Source organism: Engraulis encrasicolus, chromosome 16, assembly GCF_034702125.1.
Source record: "Engraulis encrasicolus isolate BLACKSEA-1 chromosome 16, IST_EnEncr_1.0, whole genome shotgun sequence".
NCBI lineage: Eukaryota > Metazoa > Chordata > Actinopteri > Clupeiformes > Engraulidae > Engraulis > Engraulis encrasicolus.
In genome coordinates, this window is record NC_085872.1 from 22,547,002 (window position 1) to 22,572,800 (window position 25,799).

The 25,799-nt window shown below is 47.1% G+C and overlaps 1 protein-coding gene across 1 annotated transcript in view; it reads right to left on the bottom strand.

Moving 5' to 3' along the window:
• fndc3ba (fibronectin type III domain containing 3Ba) overlaps nt 1–23,134 on the bottom strand; it is a 173,067-nt gene extending 149,933 nt beyond the window's left edge. The window contains exon 1 of the mRNA XM_063219011.1: nt 23,003–23,134. The gene's annotated coding sequence lies outside the window, so the exon portion shown is untranslated. The remainder of the gene's footprint in view (nt 1–23,002) is intronic.
• Nucleotides 23,135–25,799: the final 2,665 nt, after the last annotated feature.

Genomic DNA, 25,799 nt, shown 5'->3' on the forward strand with positions numbered 1-25,799 from the left:
CCAGTGAAAAGGCAATGCAGTGAGGGATAAATGAAAAAAAGACAACAACAACAAAAAAAAAACACCACCACCACTTGGGGCCGCATGAAAGTAGGTGGGCTAGCATCAGCCGCGTTAGCAGCTTGTTTCCATGGTGGCCTGGTCGTGATGGGCGCTGCAGTCATGACAGTTCCCTGTAATTGAGGTAATGATATGTCATATAGGCAGCCACGGTGGACCCCGCGCAGGAATGGAATTCTTCTCGTCTCTCTCAGTCTGCTTTTGCTGCTGCGTGCACCCCTCCCTTCATTACCTCCTTCCATATCTCTCTCTCTCTCTCTCTCTCTCTCTCTCTCTCTCTCTCTCTCTCTCTCTCTCTCTTTCTCTCTCCCTCTCTCTCTCTCCATCTCCCTCTCTCTCTGTCTTTCTCAAGTCTGAACAGGTCTGTTCAAACTAAAAATCCTCTATCCTGTAGCTTTTTCTAAACTCAGAGGGCTGAAGAGGTGAAGAAAGAGGAGTGAGAGTGAGAAAGAAAAAGAAAGAGAAGGGAGGGGGCAACGAGAGAAAAGGGGAAAAAATGGAAAGAAAGAAAAGAAACCCAGAGAAAAAGTTGGTGCCTGGGACCATCTTTGATGAAATGGTGGTGTGGACTGGACTGGGTGGCCTCCTGTTTTTTTTTTTCTCTCAATGGGCAACTACTTCAACGGGGGAGTTCAAGGACATCAGATCCCTCCACTCAAAAGTGCATTGTGCATTGAAATGTTTTTTTTTCCCTGAACATTCAAATTCAAATTCAAGAGTGGCAGAAATGTTTAGCTGAAGGGCTGTCAGGTTTAACATTTCTGCCATCAGAGGTCTTGGTGAAGTGGGGGGCTGCATTGAACCAAGGGGGGAAAAAGGCAGTCACCCCACCCAAATCGTCCGACCCAAATTCTAAGGGGATGGAGGGGGGGAGGGGGGGGGGGTTAAAAGTTGCAGCTTGACTTGCTTTGGTAAAGCATCTGAGCTGTTGCCATGGCTTGCTGGCAGAGTGCTATACTCAAGCACCGTGACAGAGCTCTGTCACAGAGGTACTGAAGAGTAGGGCTGCACGATATCAGAAACAAATGTGATTCTCGATAACAGCATGCAATGCCTCGATAACAATATTTAACGATATTTAGAAGCGATATTTACAGCTGAGTGTTTTTCTTGTCACTAATTTGTTGGTCTGTGTGGGGGGGCACGGCTTTGGTCGCGGTGGGCTTCTCCCGCATTTGTTGACATTCAGCTAGTGATTGGACTGCACAGAAAAGTTTTACTTGTTATCGATAATTAATTTATCATCATCATTATAATTTTTGCGATACACATATCGCCACTCTTCGTATCGCGATATCGATACATTTTTCGATATATTGTGCATCCCTACTGCAGAGGAGTCACTCCTGCCGCCCGGGCGGCCTCCCGGATGGTCTGGCACAGGCGCTGCTCCCCGAAGGAGGAGGCTCACTCACTCACCACACTCCTTCGCTCTACTTACTGCAGAGAAGTGTCTCTGTTGCTTTGCACTCAGCCAGTATTTTCTGCAGTGACTTTTTGTAATATGACTGAAAGACGTATTTTAATATAGTGCAGCCAGGAACACACACACAGAGGTAATTTTGTGCGCAATTCCATGCCACACACACACGTGCACACACTCACACGCACACGCACACACACACACACACACACACACACACACACACACACACACACACACACACACACACACACACACACACACACACACACACACACACACACACACTCATATTATCATCACTATGATTGGTAGTACGGTTACGACTATAAACCTCCAAGAGGGAAACAAACTCTTTGCACTCCCTGCGTTTTAAACAGAGGGGAGCTTGTGCGGCACGGCACCGTCCACCTGATAGGTGAAGGGCTGCCGTGAGCCATGTAATACACTATTCCTCAGTTAACAGCCAGACAGAGACCCTCTTGTCCCGGCCGGTCAGCCCCGGCTCCACTGAAAGACTCACCTCCATGGAAGAAGAGGGGGACTCAGTGCCTGCCGGCCGGGGGTGTGTGGCTAATAATCGCACAGGCTGCCTCTCGTTCTCTCTCTCAATCTCTGCTGCACACTCGAAAATATCTGTGGCGGACCGAGGACAAAAGTTTCCATGCTTTGAGGCGCAGGCAGCACAGGCATCAGAGCCACCCTGGTGGACGATTGTTTCAGCATGAGTGTTAGCGTCAGGCAGGGCCGCTGACAGCTTTTGCTGGGCCCGGGACAAAACAATCTGAACAGGCCCCCACCTCAATACTTACAATGTGATGGGGTCCCAATTCTGGGCCACTCCATTCTCTGGGCCTGGGACAGCTGACCTCTTTGGCTCCCCCTGTCAGAAGGCCTGGCGTCAGGGATGACACTAATGAGCAACAATGGACACTGAGTGGGGGCCTGGCTTCGCCACGGGGGGTTCCAAGGCAGCACTTATTGGTATTGGTATCTGATGTGCATCTGTTAGCAGACCAGACCAGACCACGTCGGAGGAAGGAAGGAAGCACTCATGCTCTAATCAGAGAGGGGTTTAGTGCCAGAGAGAGTAAGAGAGAAAGAGAAAGAGAGGGAGAGAGGGAGAGAGAGAGAGAGAGAGAGAGAGAGAGAGAGAGAAAGAAACATGCTTAGGCTGGCATGATGATACGCATCTAATTGGTCCGCAGCGGAGGAGGCCAGAGGTGATGCCGGTTCAGTGGGAGACAGGGGAGATCTGACAGAGTGACTCGTTGTGTGAAGTGCGGCATTCACTTAAGATACTCATGCCCTGGAGGGGTGGATTTACTACCTACTTGCGCATACACACGCGACACACACACACACACAGAAACACACGCGGCAAACACACGCGACACACGCACACAAACAGAAACACACGCGCGACACACACACGCGACACACGCACACAAACAGAAACACACGCGATACACGCCACACACACACACACACACACACACACACACAGACACATACACACACTGACATATACACACACACACACACACTGACATAGACACAGACACAGACACAGACATACACACATAGCTTGGAATAGCGGATACAGCCCATTTACCTCGAAGCACATACCAATCATTCTGCAGGAGAGAAAAAAACTCCTGAGTGCCTGCACAGCGACGTGTCGAGACTTGGCCTGGACAAATGGCAGGATCAGCGATTTTCCCCTCTTTTCGGGAGCATTTTTTTCCCCTCAGCTGCACAATAATGCGGAACCAGCCGACCAACTGAGACTCAGTGGTCTTTTCGGGTCTAATTCTGTCCCTTTCAGGAAGGGAAAACTTGAGGAATGTCACACTGAGCGACTTTTATGTGATCTCTCTCAACTGAAGATGGTGTGGGGACCTCGTCGGCCGAGGCCAGAGTGGAAATTTCCAGCAGCTGTGTGACAAAAACAACGATCTACAGTACATCCTTGCTTTTCAACAACCTCATAGAATAGAGAAAGAGGATACGTTGTGTCTGTGGGGGTAGTTCTAGTCACAAAAAATCTTCAGGTGCTCATCGGTATCGAAAAAGGCAAACCTGAGGTGAAGAGAAAGGGTCAGTCAGAGCAGAGGCACTCTGAAGTCTGTTCAAAGTCATTGATATCATGAACTTGATGTCCATGACTTAATAAGGACTTTTAACGGACTTCATCAGAGTGCCTCGGACCCTCTCTCTTCAATCTCATAGAATAGCTGCATGGATACCATGGGAAGGTCTTACGGTAGGGACACATACAAGCGAATTTGCGAACTTTGCCATTCATCGATGGCAAGCGAAAGCAAGCGAACAGGGGCGAAGCGAAGCGAAATTATCAAAGAAAGTTTAATGTTATGCAAATGAGGAGCGAATTCGCCTGACGCGGCCCAATCAAATCGACAACATAACTGTTCCATTCCATTTGATTCGCCGCGACAACCTGATGACGGTTGGATTTCGCCTCTCTTCGCTTCGCCTCCTATGTGTCCCTACCGTGAGTGTAACGCGTAACGCAGTGATTCTCAAAGTGTGGTCCGGGGACCACTGGTGGTCCGCGACACAGCTCAGGTGGTCCGTACGGGGATTTCTAATTTTCCAAGACAAGCTAGCAGAAGGCTATATTTGTAACATTACTACAAAGATAAGCATAGCAAGTCTTATTTTCATCACAATAACCGCATAATACATGTGAGTAAACAAGAAGTGATCTGCATTGAAATTAGCAGTGTCAAATTAGCACCCGTCAACTGTCAATTCGGTTGACAGGTGGTGCCTGAACATTTTTGGGGGGACAAAGTGGTCCTCGATCTGAAAAAGTTTGAGGAAGACTGCTGTAACGTAAGCCCACCTGGTCTAGGTGAGAGGCGTGACGGCACGGAGGGCGATCTCTTGCTACACATTCCACTAAGCCGACGAAATTAAGAGGCACGGCTGAATGGACAATAGATCACTGCATGCCAGCTGCATAGAGATCACAGCATGCCAGCGAGGAGGGAAAAATGGAAAAAAGGGGCACACTATAGTAGGAGGGGGTGGTAGGGGATGGATGCCCCCTCCGCTCTCGCTCTCTCGCTCTCTCGCTCTCTCGCTCTCCCCTTCTGTGATATTTAGAGGAAGGGAGGGGAGAGAGAACGCAACCAGTGAGCATCAACCCCCCCCCCGCAAATATTGTGAAATTGGAAAGAAATGCTGGACGAGGGAAGATGTGAAATCTCTTTTCCAGGCCCGCCTGGCCCTGTGGGGCCCAGTGCGTGTGAAAGGGGGCCGGACCCATGGACACGAGGCCGTGAGAGAGACAGAGAGAGTGTGCGTGTGTGTGTGTGTGTGTGTGTGTGTGTGTGTGTGTGTGTGTGTGTGTGTGTGTGTGTGTGTGTGTGTGTGTGTGTGTGTGTGTGTGTGTGTGTGTGTGAGAGAACAGGGGCTGGTCCTGGCAGGCACAGATGTGGCGGCGGCGGCACTGAGCATCCCAGCAGCTGCCCACCCAGCCTCGCTGCGCAATTAACTACAGCACAATGAAGAATGGGACCTAGTAGTGCCATATACAGACAACTCACACACACACGCACGCACGCACGCACGCACACACACACACACACGCACAAACACACACACACGCACGCACACACACTAACTCAAACACACGTACAGACTCACAGAGAAATAGTGTGAAACACAAGCACAAAAACACACATGCATGTTTTTCCTTGCAGCATGCATTCTCCATCACTCTGCAAGCAGTTCCTTGAGAGATCTGGCCTTAATGCGTGAACAATCAGGCTGTATCTAATCTGTTGGGATGGAAGAGCCTGTGGCTTTTGGAACGCTGTGATCAGTGTGTGTGTGTGTGTGTGTGTGTGTGTGTGTGTGTGTGTGTGTGTGTGCGCGTGTGTGTGTGTGTGTGTGTGTGTGTGTGTGTGTGTGTGTGTGTGTGTGTGTGTGTGTGTGTGTGTGTGTGTGTGTGTGTGTGTGTGTGTGTGTGTGTGTGTGTGTGTGTGTGTGTGTGTGTGTGTGTGTGTGTGCGCGTGTGTGTGTGTGTGTGTGTGTGTGTGTGTGTGTGTGTGTGTGTGTGTGTGTGTGTGTGTGTGTGTGTGTGTGTTTGTCACAGTGTTTGCGTGCCTGTAGTCTCATGAGAGGCAACAAAGGAGGAACCGGACAAATAAAAGCAAGATTAATGAGGTGGTCAGTCAGTATGTCAAGCCCAACCCAGTCACATAAACATGCATCTAGTAAACACCACACACACCCACAACCACCAACACACACATACACACTGTCTCTCTCACACACACACACACACACACACACACACACACACACACACACACACACGCACGCACGCACGCACGCACACACGCACGCCCGCACGCACGCACGCACGCACGCACGCACGCACGCACACACACACACACACACACACTCGCACACACACACAATTCGCCCTTCGCTCTTTCTCACACACACATACACACGGTCCAGTCCAGACACAGCGTCTAGACAGCTGTTTTGACCCATCAGTCCAATATTGTTCCTTTCTCATACTGGGGGGAAAATGAGCTACCATCAACAAATTTGCTCTTGGGTCATTCCAGCAACAAGAGAAGCCCTGAACTAGGGCTGTGCAATATATCGAATTATACATCGTGATATCAATATTGCTGTCAAACAATATCAAATTTCACAATATCGAGTTGAAACAATATTTTTGTCATTCGTCTCTATACTGCCTAAGGTAGGTTTCACTAAGCGCGATACATGCCCCTCAACTTGAGCCATTGCGAGCACAGAGCAGACTTGTTACCAAACACTTATGCAGAACACCACTGTGTGTTTCTCTGTGGCCCTCCACTCACACTGCTGAAGGGAGGGAAGATAGTGAATTCTGTAGCCCAATTATTTGTCTTAAAAAACATATTGTCTAAACATATCATGATATCAATATTGACTGAAATAATCGTGATATTGATTTTTCTCATAATTGAGCAGCCCTTCCCTTAACTCATAAGGCATTTTCAGGCAGAGCCTGAATGTATGTGTCTTCACGTTGCTCTTCCCAAGTTTGAATATCTTCAACGTACACATAAAAGGTCAAAGGGCAAGCATCTACATGAAGACACAGACTGCTACAGAGACATTCAGAAATAAAAATGCTGGACATAAAAGCTGGTTGGTGCTGCCGCTGCAGTTGTGTTCGTTCTGTGTGTACTGTATGCCGTCTGATAAAGAACTAATCTGACAGGTTTTATGGGTGTCTGACATCACTTTTCTGCCTTCCTCCCCTAGACATAAACACAGACAGATCCTTTGATCCTTTATGCCTACAAGATGTGGTCTGACTCGTGCCTCACAATGTGACATGTATCAGAATGTGCGCACACACACACGCACACGCACACGCACACACACACACACAGGTGCTGTAGTTACCTTTGACTCTTCAGACTAACAGTGTCGTATTCAAGATGTTTCTTTTTTGCTGATCTAAGTTGGCCATGTTATTGCCTTTGCTGTTACACTGTCATATACATCACCTTTGTGTTATCACATCACCTGATTTATTGTGTTAACTGTAGACAGCTAGGCAGTTATGCAAGAGGAACTTTTAGGATTAGATATTTAGAATTATTCACTTTTAACTGTCTATTGTTGTCTTTCTTCCTCTAATGTTCCTGAAACTTAACAATAATCATCCTGTGTGTGCGTATTGCGATCCCAATGAAGACAAGTCATTTCTACACCGTATAGGAAACAAAAAGAGCAGTCAGTGTGTAATGAGGGCCAGAGTCACAGCATTCTGAACAGGAAGCACACCTTCCCCTCTCTCTCTCCCCCCACTCCCCCTCTACTCTACTCCCTCCATCCTCCTCAGCTCCATACCTTCCCTCGTTTATGCCCCCTTATCGCTGGCAGACCCAGACAGCGGCTCTGACCTCGCCAGGTCCAAGAGAGTGAGTTGCGTACTCCCGCCTGCCTGCCTGCCTGCCTGCCTGCCTGCCTGCCTCTTGCCTCGCCTCTCCTTCTCTCTGCTGCTGCCTGCCCGCCCAGCCGCCCGCCCGCCTGCCTGGGAAACAACTCCTGCATTCCAGCAGACCATCTGGCCTTGGCAGATGTAGAGGAACGAGTGAGCAGTGGCCACTATGATTACTGCTTAGCTTTCTCCAGCTCCACACAAGAAGAGGAGGAGGAGGAAGAAGAAGAAGAAGAAGAAGAAGAAGAAGAAGAAGAAGAAGAAGAAGAAGAAGAAGAAGAAGAAGAAGAAGAAGAAGAAGAAGAAGAAGGAGGAGGAGGGGGAGGAGAAAAAGAAGAAGAAGAAGAAGAAGAAGAAGAATAAGAAGAAGAAGAAGAAGAAGAAGAAGAAGAAGAAGAAGAAGAAGAAGAAGAAGAAGAAGAAGAAGAAGAAGAAGAAGAAGAAGAAGAAGAAGGAGAAGAAAGAGAAGAAGGGGGAGAAGAAGAAGAAGACTGGGGAGGAAGGTTGGTAATCTTAAACTTTGAGATTTTTTGTGTGTTCTGTCAGAGGGAACCATCTGTTTTGGTGCTAGGGAGACGTGAACAGAGCTCCTTCCTGCCCTAGTGGGGGGAGCACAGCAAATCCTACCTAATCTACTGTACCTCTCTCCATGCATTAGGAGGACATAAAATGCCCTCCCTCCCATTCCACCACCACTCTACACCACCCTCACAAATGCACAGTCTTGCGTTGCGTGGCTCTCTTTTCTTTTCTCCCTTGCACAGCTGGCCATGAACACAGCACTCAGAGGTGAACAGATCAAGCACCATAAAGAGCCACACACTCACACTGGCCTTCTCGGCCAGCAGGTGTTTTGCTGCGAAGGCAAACAGCTGCGTTCCCGGTGAACTCATAGGGAACCTGACTTTACTCATCCCCGGCCAAAACTGGCCCAGACCGCTGTAGCCTCTGGCCCCCAGGACCACTCATTTCGCTACATTTCGACCAAGAGGGACGCATCTTTGACTTCACACAAAAGAAACTAAGACAAAACTGCACCTCAGGTAGCCCCTTAATGCACGCCGTACCTCCAGTGGTACATACATCATGTAAACGTTAACAACCATAGAACTACAATACTATGACATAACAAACACAGGGTCTTTAGTAATGCACTAGGACTTGGTCATTGCCATTCTGGTAACAGCAAATTTATAATGCTGCGTCTTAATGGGATAATGTGTTCTCAACAACAATTGGGACTGGGCATGCTCTAAAGCGTGAGTGTTCTAGACCGAAGCCTTTCTAATGGGCGAAAAATAAAATGCGGGCCTGCCTAAGGCTCATATGTTCCAATGTGACGGCTGAACAGTTAGGGTGACCTGCCCTACCTCACAGGTGACATGGCCTTGCTCAGGGTGTGCTACACTACAAACAAAACACATCCCCTATTACAGTTGAAAGATGGTTGCCAGATGGCTTTGATTACTATTTAAACCCACAGACCGCTCCTTCCTTTATTACAAGGCCTTTGATCTGCATGCCTTTCAGAAAAAACCCAGAGTATGATATTATCGCCAACCCCACTCTGGTCATTAGTCAATTATGGTAATATCTTCTCAGGGAAAGTTTGACACACATTTCTCTATGCACAGACCTCTATGGAAATTCCTTTCCATGGAAATAACAACGATCTGGGGACCGAAGAAGAAACTTGTCAAAAGGCTGCAACAAAAGACGAGTCCACCCAGGGAAAGTAGGCTAACCGATTCCCAGGATCAAACTTCAGGATTACATAACACCACAACACAACCTGACACCTGTGACAGTGTTGCTTTTGATGGCGGAAATAAAAGGAATCTACGGCTGTTTTGGTGTCCACAGTGGGCGCCACTCGCACAATAAAAACCGAACAACTTTAAAACACAAAAGTATGTCGATCTTTTGGCCAGGCAGCAGGTTATCTGATCAGGCACAATGGGAGCTGGGCTTAGCAGCTGTGTGGGAACTGGGAAGTGCTCGGGTCGTGTCGGGAAACTTGTCTGAGTGAGTTGAGAGCGGCCCCGGAAGCGGACTGGATAGAAACGAGGACAGCGGGGCGGGAAGCCATTGCTTCTCCACCCCGTTGTCAAGAAGTCATCATAGCAACCAACATGGAACACACACACACACACACACACACACAGACGCACATGCACACAGACCCACACACACACACACACACACACACAACATGCACACACACAGACGCACATGCACACAGACCCACACAAATGTTCACCCACACACACGCTCACACACACACTATAGCACTCTCACACAGACATACACAGACACAGACACACATGCACACAGACCCACACAAATGTTCACCCACACACACGCTCACACACACTATCGCACTCGCACGCAGACATACACAGACGCACATGCACACAGACCCACACAAATGTTCACCCACACACACACGCTCACACACACTATCACACTCGCACACAGACATACACAGACACACACACACACAGACACACATGCTCATGCACACATACACATACATGGCAACGGCCCAGGTCTGTTGAGCCAGCAACACTAGGTTCTCTGTTATTGGCAGATGAAGGGAGTGTGTGTGTCTGTGTGTGTGTGTCTGTGTGTGTGTGTGTGTGTGTGTGTGTGTGTGTGTGTGTGTGTGTGTGTGTGTGTGTGTGTGTGTGTGTGTGTGTGTGTGTCTGTGTGTGTGTGTGTGTCTGTGTGTGTGTGTGTGTGTGTGTGTGTGTGTGTGTGTGTGTGTGTGTGTGAATCTGTGTGTGTGTATAAGGGGGGGGGGGGGNGGGTAGAGAGGGGCTGTCTACAATACGTCATTTAGAGAAGTCTGAAAAGTTCCCCCACCCCCAGCCCTCTCTCAAATTTTCCTCCAAAAAGGCTTTTGTTCGGCATGGAGTCTTTCTTCCCAGGGTGGGTGAAGTCTTCTTTCTGCCTCTACACAGTGGGTGCTAAATTTATCTGAAGGGGATTCCCCTGCTTGCTTGCCCACCGCACCTTGACATGGTACAGTGCATGTAGGTACAGCTAATCTACAGTGCACCCAGCCAGGGGACCAGGATCTGTGACATCAAGCCCACAAAACAACAGGCCTAGCACTGGCGTATGATAACTTTGTACTTGGAATGGCTTAAATATGACAGGGGGGGCTGTTGCACAAAACAAATGAGGAATTTGTTGCCCCTTAACCCACTGTGTCCTGGAGCGACATATACGCTGCATTCAGGTTCTTGAGATTTGAGCTGTTGTACTAAAAATATGGGTATGTTAGAGCTGAATGAACAATTTCTAGTGAAAAAATGAAGGTTCTAGCTTAAATGCAACTTATTTCATGTTTTTATGTGCTTCAGAGGCTGAGATATTTAGGTTTTAATAGGGAGAGGACACCTTTTCCCAAAAAGGGCTTAGGTTAAAATGGGTTAATGCACGCTGTACCTCCTGTGGCACGCTGTGATAGCCATTGACACGTTAACTACCATAGTATTACAATACTATGACATAACAGCACTACGACTTGATCATTGCCATTCTGGTAACAGCAAATGTATAACGCTGTGTCTTAGTGGCTTGAAGATTATAGGAAGACTCAAAAATGTGAAATGACAAAGCAAAATGATTTGAAATAGTGGGTTCAGTTCATGTTCTGCTTGAGATGCTCCCTGCGCATACACAGACACACACACACACACGTACGCACGCACGCACGGACACACACACACACACACACACATTCACGAACACACGTACACACACACACACACACTTCAGCACGCTTTTGTTCTTTCAAGACCAACCCCTCTGCTCTACCTAGCCACGTAGGAGAGGCTCTCCTCTGAAGAGCGGCGCAATTATAATTCCTTGCATAGTTCGCTCCACACGTCCCATACCTTCTGCTGCCAGGGTCTCTTGGCTCTGGAGAGCCTGCTGCTCCCTACACTGTCGGAATGCTGCACTCCTCCTCCTCCTCCTCCTCCTCCCCAAATCCTCTTCCTCCTCCTCCTCCTCCTCCTCCTCCTCTTCCTCCTCCTCCTCCTCCTCCTCCTCTTCCTCCTCCTCCTCCTCCCCAAATCCTCTTCCTCCTCCTCCTCCCCAAATCCTCTTCCTCCTCCTCCTCCTCCTCCTCCTCCTCCTCCTCCTCCTCCTCCCCAAATCCTCTTCCTCCTCCTCCTCCTTCTCCTCCTCCTCCAACTCCTTCTTCTCCTCCTCCCCAACTGTATAATGCTCCTCTTTCAAGCCCACTCCTAAGCAAAGCAGCGCAGAGAAAAGACCTCTCCGCGACTGAAGCCTCGAATTAGCATCCCTGTTAATTAAAGGTCCTTGTTCTTTTTCTTATCAGGGCTCAGGGGCAATTTGTCCATCACCATGTTATCAGACAGACAGGGCCAGCTGGTATGTCTGTGGTGGACAAGGGCACAGGGATAGGACAGGACAGCGCAGGGCAGGGCAGGATGGGACAGGACAGTGCTCATGCCCTGAGGTGTTTTTTTTTTTAGTCTGTGCGAAAACCATGCCATTCAAATTATCATGCGACGCGCTCTGTTTTTGTACGTGTCTGGAAAAAACACCATTCGAGATGCTGATATATGAAAATGAGCGTGCGGCCGGCGGTGGCTGCGAACAATGCAATTCTTTCTCATTCCACAAAAAAAGACAGAGCAGGGAGGAACACAGACTGGGAGTGTCAGGCTGACTTGCCTGGAAGGGCACTCTGGCAGGAAAACAGGCATGGCTGAGCCATTGTGCTCAGGCTGTGGTGGGCAACCTTCCAAACAGCATCACCAGCTCCAGCTCCAGCTCCAACTCCAGCCCCAGGCCTAGCTTCCTCCAATCCGATTTCCCTACCCATTGCCATGGGCATCTCTGCCAGTGTTGCCAGATGTGTGTGATCAAATGCTGCCCAAACGGTGCTCAAAAAACGCCTGGAGGCGCTAAATTCCGCCCAATTTCAACAAATTGTATTGATTTCCGTGGAAGATTTTTACCGTTTTTACCCGCAGACGGCTATCTCAAGCAGCCCAATTGGGTGGGTAACCGCCCAATCTGGCAACCCTGATCTCTGCAACCCTGCCTGTCTGTGAACACTCACTGATGAGGGAACACTACAGCCCAACGACATCCTCAGAGGGCAGGCTGCATGGCATCACAACGTCCTGCTCACCCATGTCACTGTTACCACCTCATCCGTTTTCATGAGTCAGATCCATAGATGTTTAAATACAGGCCATTCACAAAACAAAACAGCCAGTGCTTTGTTTTTATCCCCCAAATCTCTCAGAAAAAGGGTAGCAAGAGAACTCTCTCTCTCTGTCTGTCTCTCTCTCTCTGCACACTGTCAGTCTAATTGAGTGAATATGTCTGCAACAAAAGACAACTCAGCAGTATTCAGGCAGTGCTCGTTCAGCTCTTGGCAAATATTGCTGAAGAGGAAATGGGCAATACCAAAATGAGTTTTTTACAGGGAGACTGTTCAACTTCAAAAGTTCGCTCTCTCGTGTAAAACTTTTCCATTCACCCTTACACTTATCGGTTTTCAATATTTCCAAAATCAAAGTCAACAAACAAATAAATGGGCAAGATAATGAGCCAAGGCTCCAAGGGAACTTTTGGTTTTGATGAGAAGCAGTCTGGGTTGCTCCATATGCTCTCCTACAGCCATAGCAAAGGAAGCTGTGTGACGTTGCCAAAAAGTGGGGGGAGAAAACGAATGAACGAAAAAGAAAAAGAAAAAAAGAAAAACTCTCATCCAACCATCTGGATGTGAACTAGGCAGTGGGCCAGGAGGCAGTAAAACCCACTTAGTTTGGAGTCGCTGACCGATCCGCGACTGCCACGTAGCTGCTCGCTCAGGCAACAGGAGAGAGGAGCCTGCTTGCTCTTGCCTCTGCTGCAATACTGCTTTCCCACAGTGCAACGGAGGCAGCGCTGGGCAAAAGTCAACAGAGCACCTCCACACACAGACAGCTAAGAGAACCAGGCCGAAAAACAATATGCACTTTGTAAGTTTACCTAGCTGAAATGTTCTGATTTACAAGACTTATACTTCTGCAAGTACAAAGGCTAACTTTTTTGTTTCTTTTTTCCCCCCTTTTCTTTTTCCATTGGCTTGAATAATGCTGAAGAAAGTGTACACCGAAAAGCAGTGAACTGCAAGTGGCGTGCCCTAAAAACGGGGCATTTCAGCCATTTGAAGGCCTGCTTGAATGAAAGTGAGAACACAACGCCCGTGACACAGTCTGAGATCTTAATCGGCCTCTTGGTATGGCTGGTTAACTTGTGCTGTTGACGGGCTCTACAGGGAAACCCTCTGGGATCCTGCAGGCACATGAAAAGCACATTGGCTACAGACTTCTCCTGCCCTGCTCTGCTCTGCTCTGCTCTTTCAGAGCTTTTCATTAAAAAAAAACACTGAATTTCAATGACTTTTGGAGAGAAGTGTGTCACCATCCAACAACTCATCTGGTACAAATACACATTCTACACAAGTTCTCATAAACACTTTGGGTGTATGCACAGCTAGGGGTGGGCGATATGGCCAAAAATGTATACCTCGGTATAATTTTAGTCACGGTATATATCACGGTATATATCACGGTATTGTACATTTGTTTAAAATTGAAGCGTTGCAAAAAGGACGAAAAAACCCACATTTTTTTTTACCTTTGCATTTGATTTTTGGAAATGACACAATGTCCTTTCATATATGTGTGAATTCTTGCCATTACATTTTTTAAAAACAAGCAAAAACTAGCCTATGTGAAATGCATTTTGCAATGCAATGCAATGCTACCCAATAGAACACTGTCAATTTCACCAAGTGTCGAAGGGGTTAAACTACGGTAGAGAGGGGGAAAAGAGAGGGGTGTCAAACTGAACACATCGAGAGTAAATAGAACTGAACGTGTATTGTAATCAACTACATCTTTCATTGCACCTTTTTTCTATTTCTGGAGTTGTTTATGGTAATTTTGAAATGTGTGCTTGCATCTGTGATTATGCCAAGCATAATGGTTTAAGCTGTCATTGTTAAAGTTTAGAAAAACGAACTTTCACATGAGGCAGTTAGCAATGCATTGCAGAACTAATGCATTTGAATGGCAATGGCAGCTTTCACTGCACCAGCGGTTAGCGTGCTAACGTTAGCGAAATCGCTAATGCCACATTTTAAACAGTGAACAGTCATTTTAGTTACTAACACCCAGTCAGATATCATGAATGGTATTATCTCAACTGGAAACAGTAACATACAGCTGTTACGGCTGGCGCAATGTGTTAAATGTAAGGCAACCAATGTTAGCACAAATAAGCACATTTATTTTGTCAGACACCAGCATAGACATGAATGACTTGGGCTGTTAGCTAGTTAGCTTGCATTTCGTGCCCAGTAAATTGTGGAGTCCAGAATCGAAATGTGTTGCCATCACATACCATTTCAAACAATAGTTCACTACACTAACCATACATTTTACACTTGAAGCTTATTCAAAGGAAATGATTGTGCTGTTTCTCTACAACCACATTGCTACAACTTGAGTTGAGCAGTCAGTCGGGTGGATGTTCAAAACACTGTCTATACTGCCATCTGCAGGATGCAATGCGCTATATCACGGTAGAACGGTATGGCCAAAATCCATACCTTGATGGAAAAAATACCTTTTACGATAGTATACCGTCCATACCGCCCACCCCTATGCACAGCACACCAAACTATTATGTGAATCCCCAACTGAAAGTAACTACTGTATAGCACCTTAATGCACGCCGTACCATCGGAGTCACGCTGTAATAGTCATTGAAAGGTTAATTACAATAGCACTACTCTACTATGACATATCACAGGGGCCTTTAGTAATGCACCACGACTCTGTCATTGCCATTCCGGTAACAACAAATTTATAACGGTATAATTCATAAAGGTACACTGTGCAAGAAATGGTCAAAAAAGGTACTGCAACTACGCTGCTCATTGAAACTGTGCTGCCTGTTGCCAAATTTAAGTAATAAAATAATACTTTCTAGTATGGCCCAAGTACAGTATTTTTTGCAGCTAAAAATGGCTATTTCTTAAAATCAAAAATGGCGGATCATGGAGAAGATCCCCCTTTTTCATGTATGAAAAATGCTATTTTTCCAGCCATAATGAATACTTAGAATTTGATGGTGGTGGAAAGTATTCATGAAAAAGGTCAAATTAGTGAATGGGTTGCATGAATTCTGAAAATAAACAACTAAAAATCTTGCACAGTGTACCTTTAAAGGGTTAAATATAAAGAACGGCTTGGCTGCTGATATGACTGACATGTGCCTTTTCCAAAAAGTGCATGGAGAGATACATTACACTTATCACTAGGGGACCACTGTGAGACGCAGAAAATACTCCCAGTCTCACCTCAAAGCCCTGGGGTGCATTTCTTTCTAGAAACCAGAGTTGCTAACTACATTAGCTACTTTGTTGTTTGCAATGCAATTTCCCATTGGCAACTACTGAGGTTGCTAGCTGGCTAACAAGTACGCGTTTGAGAAATGCACCCCTGATTCGCGGTGCTCTTGGCACTGTGCTCTGTCTGAGACAACATAGGTCTGGTGAAGCATGGAACAAATCCCACGCAAGCCCCCTTCCCAGCGCGGCCGGCAGCGTTGGGGGTTACAAATTCCGACTCAGAGTTGAGATGGCAGGCTAACTAGTTGGATGCGATTCAAAAACCCTGTGTGTGTGTGTGTGTGTGTGTGTGTGTGTGTGTGTGTGTGTGTGTGTGTGTGTGTGTGTGTGTGTGTGTGTGTGTGTGTGTGAGAGAGAGAGAGAGAGAGAGAGAGAGAGAGAGAGAGAGAGAGAGAGAGAGAGAGAGAGAGAGAGAGAGAGAGAGAGAGAAATAGGGGGGGGGGGGCTAAGAAGGGGAATGGCAAAAAAACATTCCTTTCCAAGTCCCTTTCAAAACATGCTCTGTGAGGTAAACACACAACACTCTCCCACAGAGATATAAACCATACTGTCTACACACAGACAGGGCTTACACAGACCCTGGCTAAAGGGGGGTAGCCTACACGGGAGGTTTGGCTGTTTCCATGGACACCATACCAGCCACTGTAGTGTGTATGACGAGAAAGACTGCCTTTAAAATGATGAGCTGATGGACAAAACCGGGTGACCCAGCCCATTGCATGAAGCAAACACACTTTCATGCAGGCTTGCATCTACCGTACTTAACCAATGAAATGCACAATGCATTCCAACCTCGTCGCGAGTAAATAGCCAAGGTACTTCTACTTCTACTAATCTGTCATCGTCTAAACATGGCATCCTGTACGTGCATACACATACCAGACGTGTATATAATAACTCCAACCTAGTCTAACCTAGGCTGATGACTGCGTAAGCACATTCAAGTGTTTGCAGAACTCTACCTCTCCAGTGAACCAGGGATGGGTAACTGCGCCACAGCCGCCATAGTGGACGCGCCCGTTCAGGTGGTGCAGGGAGTTTGAGGCAGGGCATGGGGCTGGGGCTGGGGCATGGTCCTGGGGTGGGGTGAGGTGGGGTGGGGTGGGGTGGGGTGAGGTGGGGTCTCGGGGTGGGGTATCAGGCTTAGCTCATTCCCGCTAAATTGTCCCACATGGCTGGGCGCTCTCAAAGAGGGCAGCTCAGTTTAAACAAACATAACGACTTCCTCCTCACTGCACACAAAGCCTCTAAACAGTGCTTCGTCCCTCCTTCTGGGGTCATTTGGGGAAAAGGCAAAAGAGAGAAGGGTCCCCGCGAAAACACAAGCCTTTCCTCTGTCTCGCCACCCCACAGGCACCCTGGAGAGGCAGGGCATTGCAATGCATGTCAAGCTCACACCGCGCACACTGGTACAACCAGGGCCAAAACTGACAGTTTTTTCTGGGCCCAGGACAAAGTCATATGAAAGGGCCCCCTTACCCAATGCATGCAATGTAATGGGGACCCAATTCTGGGCCCCCAATCTCCATGGGCCCGGGAAAACATACCCCTTAGTCCCCCCTTGTTGGCGGGCCCGGGTACAACAACCCCGCCTGCACTCGTGCATCGGGCCCGCTCAGGGACCAGGGCATCACGTCTCTCCCCACAGCACACACACACACACACACACACACACACACACACACACACACACACACACACACACACACACACACACACACACACACACACACACAAGACAGCCACTGCAGCCTGTCCTGAGATGCCAACGGAGGAGTTAGAGCGGGCGAAGGGTTTCCATTTGGGAGGGAACAATGCGCTGGTCAGCCACAGCAGGATGAAAGGACACACAACTGCAAATTAAAACAACAAATCAACTGACCCTTGCAGCAAGCGAGCCATCTGGTACATCATCGGTTTCCCACAGCACTCGGCAAGGCAAGCGAATTCCACAAATTGCGCCGTAAAAGGGCTGGATGCTCCAGAGATATGCCGCAAAGTAAATAACGTACTGTAGCCACCTCTGCGTGGCTGGGAAGAGAGCTAGCCTAGCAGGTGAAATTCAAACTGTTGGCATTCCTAAGCTGCCGTGTCCCGGGCAAACCTTCGCCTTTCCCACGGCCCTCGATGTCTAGCCCGTCTTAATAACCTCGCACATGCAAAACACGGCCGTCGAACAAGGCACATCTAATCCTAAACAATAATACGAGTCGACCAAAAAAACTTCCCAACATGCTAAAACACATCGCGGTGGCGAGAGTTACCCCCACTCTGTTGCCTGTCGGGGTCAAAGGTGACATTCCTCATCCTCAATCAGGCCTCCAGATTTCACACACTGGGTGCGGGGGAGATAGGGGAGGGGGAGGCAACTGAGGTGGAGGGGAAGGGGGACACCGAGCAGAGACAAGGGGGGTTAGAGAGGAGAGGAGGGGGATCTTTTGTCAGAGCACTTGCTTCAAGGCAAGAGGGGGAAAGAAAAACAGGAAGTATGTGGCAACAAGAGGGGGGGGTGGAGGCTACAATGGCCCAGGTATGCAGGGCCGCTGACAGCTTTCGTTGGGCCCAGGACAAAGTCGTATGAAAGGGGCCCCGACCCAATACATTCAATATAATGGAGACCCAATTCTGGGTCCCCTCTGTCCTTGGGCCCGGGACAACTGTCCCCTTTGTCCCCCTCTGTCGGCTTCTCTGCAGGTAGGCAGAGTGGCATAATAATGGTCAGGGCTGGTGGAGGAGGATGTGGCGGGAGCGTGATTAGTGCACTTTGAAGCCTTCAGGGGGAGACAGCAAGTTTACAGGGGCTCACTTCGCTTAGCCTGTCTTTATGCTTGTGTGTGTGTGTGCGTGTGTGTGTGTGTGTGTGTGTGTGTGTGTGTGTATGTGTGTGTGTGTGTCCGTGTGTGCGCGTGCGTGTGCGCGTGTGCGTGTGTGTGTGTGTGTGTGTGCACGTGAGTGTGTGTGCGTGTGTGTGCACGTTTGTGTGTGTGTGTGTCTGTGTACGCGCGTGTGTACACGCCTGTGTGTGTGTGTGCGCATGTTTTTGCGTGTGTTTGTGTGCATGCACATGTATTTGTGTGTTGCTGGCCTGCAATAAAAACCCTTAATGCTTAAAAATAAATGTTTCTTCCGGCCATGCGACTACACGAATGCCTCCTAAAACCACTGTTCTCCAAAGTGGTGCTCCGCATGGCGATGCAGACGCCCATTAGGGCCCAGTGAGGGCCCATCACAACTTTCCATCGCCTGGGTGGCAACTGCTGCCAGCACACCGCGCATGCTAATGTCGGCACGGCTGCAAAACCCCGAGGCCACCTGACCAAACATTCAGTGTTTTTCCGCTCGGCTTCGGGAACGAACGTGCCACCCCGGCTGCAGTTGTCTGAATAATGCATCGAAAGCAGCCTCCCAGCGGCAGAGACGTCACAGAGCCATTAGAAACCCAAACAACGTGTGTGTTGAGCCGTTCCGTGCGTAGCAGACGGCAGATCCACCACGCCATTCCATCCCATCAACATACCTGAAAGCATATATCGCGACAAGGGAGATTCGTTTTCTCCCTGTCTGCATCCAGACCAGGGGTGCATTTCTCAAAAGCGTAGTTGCTAGCCAGCTAGCAACTTCAGTAGTTGCCAATGGGAGCTTGCATTGCAAACAACAAAGTAGCTAATGTAGTTAGCAAGTACGGTTTCGAGAAATGCACCCCAGACTGGACATTTCCTTAACAGCTCATCATTTGAGAGGCTTACTGGGTCGCCGTCTGGGAGCAGGGAGGGGCAGGCCCAGCAGGCCCACGGTGGTGAGAACGACGTCTGTCAGGGCCCCCCGCTTTGATGTCACAGAAGTTTGCGGAGAGTGTTTGTCAGCGACCCGGCGGCATCGCACACATGACTGTAAAATTACTGTGATCACCTTGTGACTTGTGAGGTCGTTCGACAGGTTGTCAGAAAGATGCAAGAAACCTTGGGCTGCAACAGCTGGCCTTGGAGCGGCCTGGTAAAGCGTGTGAGAGATGTGACGCAACCTTGCCGTGTTGTCACTGTGGAGCAACAAAGACAGTCCGACTCGCCAACTTGAGCTGCTTGACTGACCACATTAACTAATTATGGAGACTATTCCAATGACATAACTCCTCAGTGTGGATAGTTCACATCCTTTATGACGGTTTTAACCCCTTAAGACACGGCTTTATACATTTGTTGTTACCAGTATGGTAATGACCAAGTCGTGGTGCATTACTAAAGGGCCTGTGTTGTGTCTTAGTATTGTAGTGCTAGTTATATTTCAATGACTATTACAGCGTGCCACTGGAGGTACGGCGTGCATTAAGGGGCTACAGAAAACTTGAAACTGTGCTAGAAGACACAAATTAATGACTTTAAAGGGTTAACATTTGGGAAATGGATAGTCCTAATTAACCAATGTGTAAATGTTTGTCAGCAGTAGATCGTGCATGATCAATAATCAAGTCAATAATGTTCTATGATTGTTTATCAACAGCAATCAGTCCGATGCAATCATTATAAATGATCACAAGCATTACGAGAAAGAAATGACTGTGACTTGTGAGATTGTGAAACCACTGAGTAGTAACACAGTCAGCCAAGCAAAGACAGTAGTCAGGCTTTAGCCAAACAATTCGGCTGATTTCAAAGAACATTCTCTACACAACACCTGATAAAAATCTGACCGTGTGTCAACTCCTGAAAAACACTGCAGATCCAAACAGGTCTAAACATCCTTAGTAGCTCGAGGGTTGGCCTGATAAACAGCGTTAAGAAGTTTACTGTACAAAAGGCCCTGGAAGATCTCTGGAAGACCACTAAAACCAAACAAACGCCAAATGTCACCAAGTCCACTACCAGAATCACTCACACAGGATGATTCTTTGGTAACACTTTACTTGACGCCGGCGCCATACGTATGACATAACGGTGTCATAACATTGTCATAATGCATGTCATGAATGTGTCATAAACATTATGTCAATGTCATAAACATTGTATGACTTTGTCTTTAAGTGAAATTCGGTTATGACAAAGACAGACCTAACAATGTCAACTTTTCATGGCCATAAAACGTTAATGACATTGGAATTATGTTTATGACTCGACACTATTATGACACGGTTATGACATTGTTATGTCACAAGTATGACGCCGGTGTCAAGTAAAGTGTTACAGATTGTTTTCCACTGAGGTGATACGTGTGTCAGGGCAGAAGTGGGCAGTTGGAGAATCGTCGGCATCATTAGTTGAAACTAAGTGTCTCGGGTACCAGGTGCAAGCTTCATGACCTCATTGGGAGACAATGTTTTGTCAACCATAGCCAATCGGTAAGTGGGCCCTAAAGAGAGGAGAGCAACACCAGCAAGGTAATGGGCACACAGTGCATGTAGAGTCCATGTTGAGTACCAAAATAATGCGGGGGTGGGGTGGGGGGCCTGCACGGAAATGTGCAGTGTTGCACACTCACACAGTGCCTCTTTCGTAGGCAAATGGGCAGAATGCAGAGTACAGGATCATGCCTCGACTGCTGCAATAGACTCGTCTCACCTCTATAATAATCAGTGAAATGGCTGAATTTGCACGCAGTAGAACACATGAAGAAATAATTACAATTGGTAATTCCTTACTCCTATGCTGCTGCTTTTGATAAATGATTGAAGAATATTATGGTGACAGCTATTTTTTCATGGGTACTGTTTACCAACAATACATGTACAGTACAAGTAATAAATATATATATATATTACCACGGTAATACACAGTCATAACAACTGTGAGCACACATTACATCACAATCCCCATATTGCTGGATTTTGTAACCTCCATTCACACCTTCACTTCCTTCAAACCCGGGGGCCATCTGCCTTTTAGCATAGGAATGTAATTCCAGCGTCATTTATTTGGGATCCGATTCCCCTCACCAACACACACACACACACACACACACACACACACACACACACACACACACACACACACACACACACACACACACACACACACACACACACACAGTTCTAAACACAGCGAGAAAGATTTCTTTTATCCTCATAGATCCAGTCATTTAATTGCAGAAACCACACGTGCAATAAAAATGGTTAGGTCAGCGCTATGACTGACTATGCATGGTTTTCCACAATAACAATCCTCTTAAAACGCAATGCTACCTTCAAAGTGGTCCAAAAAATGCGTGAAAATGCGAGGCTTTGTCACAATCATTGGTTTAGCTCAGTGGTTTAAACTGCCCCTTAAATGAAAATATATGATCTGAAACCTAAAGTCCATTTAGGGGTTAAAAAGAAAAGTTTAATCTATAAACAGACACGTTGATCGTCCCAGCTGAGAGTTCCAAGCGGCTTTCAGGAATGCTAGGGCAGGATGGAGTATACCACCTCTGTTTCATCCCTGCAGTGCAATCCAAATAGCATGTTGGAAAATATCACTCACATCAATATTCAACTCTAAGAAAATGGATACCAGAAAGAGTTCTACTTTACGCAAACAATCTGGTGAAGCGTCAGATGAAGCGCATTCCTTATTGAGTTGAATAATGCTGCGAATCACAGCATCCTTAGTGTTGTTTGAATGTTGTGTAAATTTGACTTTGCTCGAGATACACTGAACTGTCTCGTTTGCAAAACACTGTAGTGTTGCATATTCCCCTCTAAACTATGGAGTCAGCATGTTGAGAAATCAATGTCCCGTCTAAAACACGAACAAAAACAAATTCCTTTCCTCTTTTCTGAGATCTAATACTAACCTCTCCATAAGTTTATAGTCTATATCAAACACTCGAGCGTGGATAAATGACTCAAAAGGCACACAAGAGCAATTTTCCCACTTTGCATCAACGCATTATGTCACCTACATTCTAAGCAGAGTTACCGTTACTGCCTCAATATGCCCCGTTTTCCTTTTCCTCCTTGCTGGCCAACTAACCCAGACTCCGGCGCAACTCGCGCTCCAGACTTAAAAGTATCAAACCTTTAGGCGATAAAATGGTAAATGAGTCCCCGTGGTGAAAGAGAAACTATTAGACATATCTTGCAATAAAGCATGATAATGGTACTAACCTTGCTGCAATAAAACTGTCTTCACAAACTCCAGAGTCCCACTTTTCACCAGATATAAGTTAGGCAATCCGCAGTCAGTCTGACCACCGCAGTGCAATCGAGGGGAGATTCCGCCATGTCAATTATGTCTCAACACACATGTGAACGTTCCAGCCCACTTTACCGTATTGTACGGTGTAAGTTATCGAAGCGCGCGTCTAATCATTAGTGCGCTTTTTATGCGACCAGTTGGTGGTACAGCAATATTTTTATTAGCTGTGCATTAACGCACGAGCACGCTGTAGCGTAACGGGACGGCTACAAACAAGGTTTTGTTTTTTTATTTACTAAAGCACGGCATAAACTAACGTGAATGTCCAGCTACTGGAGTTTTCTGAGCACAATAACGTTTTGAGACAGGAAGTTTGAAAGAGGAAGAACCCTTGCCATTTTGTAAACTGGGGCAACTAACTAGTTGCCAAAATATAGATGCGTCTAATGTTGTGTTGTGAAATGTAACCAAAACCTTGCAACCATCTGATGATTTCTCTTGGTTTAATAACATGGTAGAAAATATAAATAGTTGTATCACTTACAAAACAAAATTCAAAGAAAGAAACTTCAAGTAAACATTTAAATCAAATTACTCTTACATTTATGATCAAATGTGTGGGACATTCCTCTTTCGGGATATCCGATATCCCTTGTCCTAAATTTCACTCGAGTGAGAGTGCAACTTTGCCAGTTGTTGCTGCTACTGCCACCAGCAGGTCATCTTTTGAAACTTGTTACTGTGCCATGGCAGCCTACCCATGCGAAAGCATATCAGATGGTAAGAATCAGGTAAGCCTACCTATGACATGTCCAAATTGCTGTACATCTGAACACCTGGCCAACCACTACACTGTCTGAAACAACTATTTTGTGCATGAAGACAGCACATGTCATGGTGTGGGTGGCACTCAAAAAATCCTGCCTTGGCCGTGCCGTGGCCTAACGGTAGGGCACTGGATCACAGTGCCAGCGAGCAGAGGCGATTCTAAGGTCAGGTGGGGCCCCAAGCGAAAATGCAAAAGAATGAGCATTTAAACCAAAATCGCCACTACTGTGGTAAAATGTGGGCTGTTATTCACTATCTAGGGGCTTGGGGGCTCCAAGCGGCTGCCTGCTTTGCCTGGTGGCAAGATGCACCTCTGCCAGCGAGCAGGGTTTGATTCAATGGACCTGCCGTGCCGTGGGTTCGATTCCGGCCCGGGTCATTTGCTGGTCCTTCCCTGTCTCTCTCTCTCCACTCGTTTCCTGTCCCTCTCTCACTATCCTATCACAAATAAAGGCATAAATAGGCCCTAAAAATATCTTTAAAAAAGAATCCTGCCATAATTAAAGTAAATGGCCCATGTCTTGTGTATACTGAAGCTGTATGGCGGTGGCTGGCCAACAGTCATATTCAGTAAGTGGTGGTATAGTGAGGCAACTCTGCCAGCAATGTGCTGATTAATAAATTGCTCATTAGCCTTTGTAATAATAAACAACAGCAAGCTAAATCAATCCAAGAGCAGCCATGGTCATATGAGAGAGAGACAGAGAGAGAGAGAGAGAGAGAGAGAGAGAGAGAGAGAGAGAGAGAGAGAGAGGGTGAGAGAGTTTGTGTGTGTGTTTGTGTGTGTGTGTTGGTGTGTCTGCGTTGTTGTGTGTGTAGTGGTGTGTGTATGTGTTGGTGTGTGTGCGTTGGTGTGTGTGTGTGTATGTGTGTGTGTGTGTGTGTGTGTGTGTGTGTTGGTGTGTGTGCGTTGGTGTGTGTGTGTGTATGTGTGTGTGTGTGTGTGTGTGTGTGTGTGTGTGCACGCGTGCGTATGTGTGTGTGTGTGTGTGTGTGTGTGTGTGTGTGTGTGTGTGTGTGTGTGTGTGTGTGTGTGTGTGTGTGTGTGTGTGTGTGTGTGTGTGTGTGTGTGTGTTCACCTGCAAAGATCATCCTCCTGAGCGAGTAACGACATGTAATTCCTCCATTCCTCTCACCCAGTTCGACTTATCAAGACCTGAAATGTCAAGAACTCAGATGCTACATGGTAAAGGATGGATCTGTGTGTGTGTGTGTATGTGTGTGTGTGTGTGTGTGTGTGCGTGTGTGTGTGTGTGTGTGTGTGTGTGTGTGCGTGTGTGTGTGCGCACGTGTGTTTGTGTGCGTGTGTGTGTGCATGCGCGCATACAGTATGTGCGTGTACGGGCTTTTTTTTCTCACAACATAGCATCGCAGCAGATGGCTAAGCCTTAATACAGTGTATGGAGGAACCACAATGTGAAAGCCCTTTAATTAGACAGTGAAGATGTACTGCCGAGGGGCCTCTGTTAGCATTTAAAGGAGCACCAAAGTACTAAGTTAATATCATAGCATGATTATGTAATTCTGGGTTGTTAATCACATCTGTTGCTGTATACTTTCTCTAGTTACCCTCACAATGGCCACACATGCGTGTGTCTTAATAAGTCTAGTGGAAGTCAGTGTGTCATTACTGTGCATTGTGTGTAAATTGTGTGATAACTGTGTACCGTGTATTGATTGGTCTCTCAATCATCTACCATTTTAACCCATTGTGTCCTGGAGTGACATATACGCTACATTCAAGTTCTTGAGATTTGAGCTGTTTTATTAAAAATGTGGGTATGTTAGAGCTGAATGAACACTGTACTAGTGCAAAATGAAGGTTCTACATTTTAAATGTAACTTATTTCATGTTTGTATGTACTTCGGAGGCTGAGATATTTAGGATTTGATAGGCAGAGGGCACCCTTACCAAAAAAGGGCTTAGGACAAAATGGG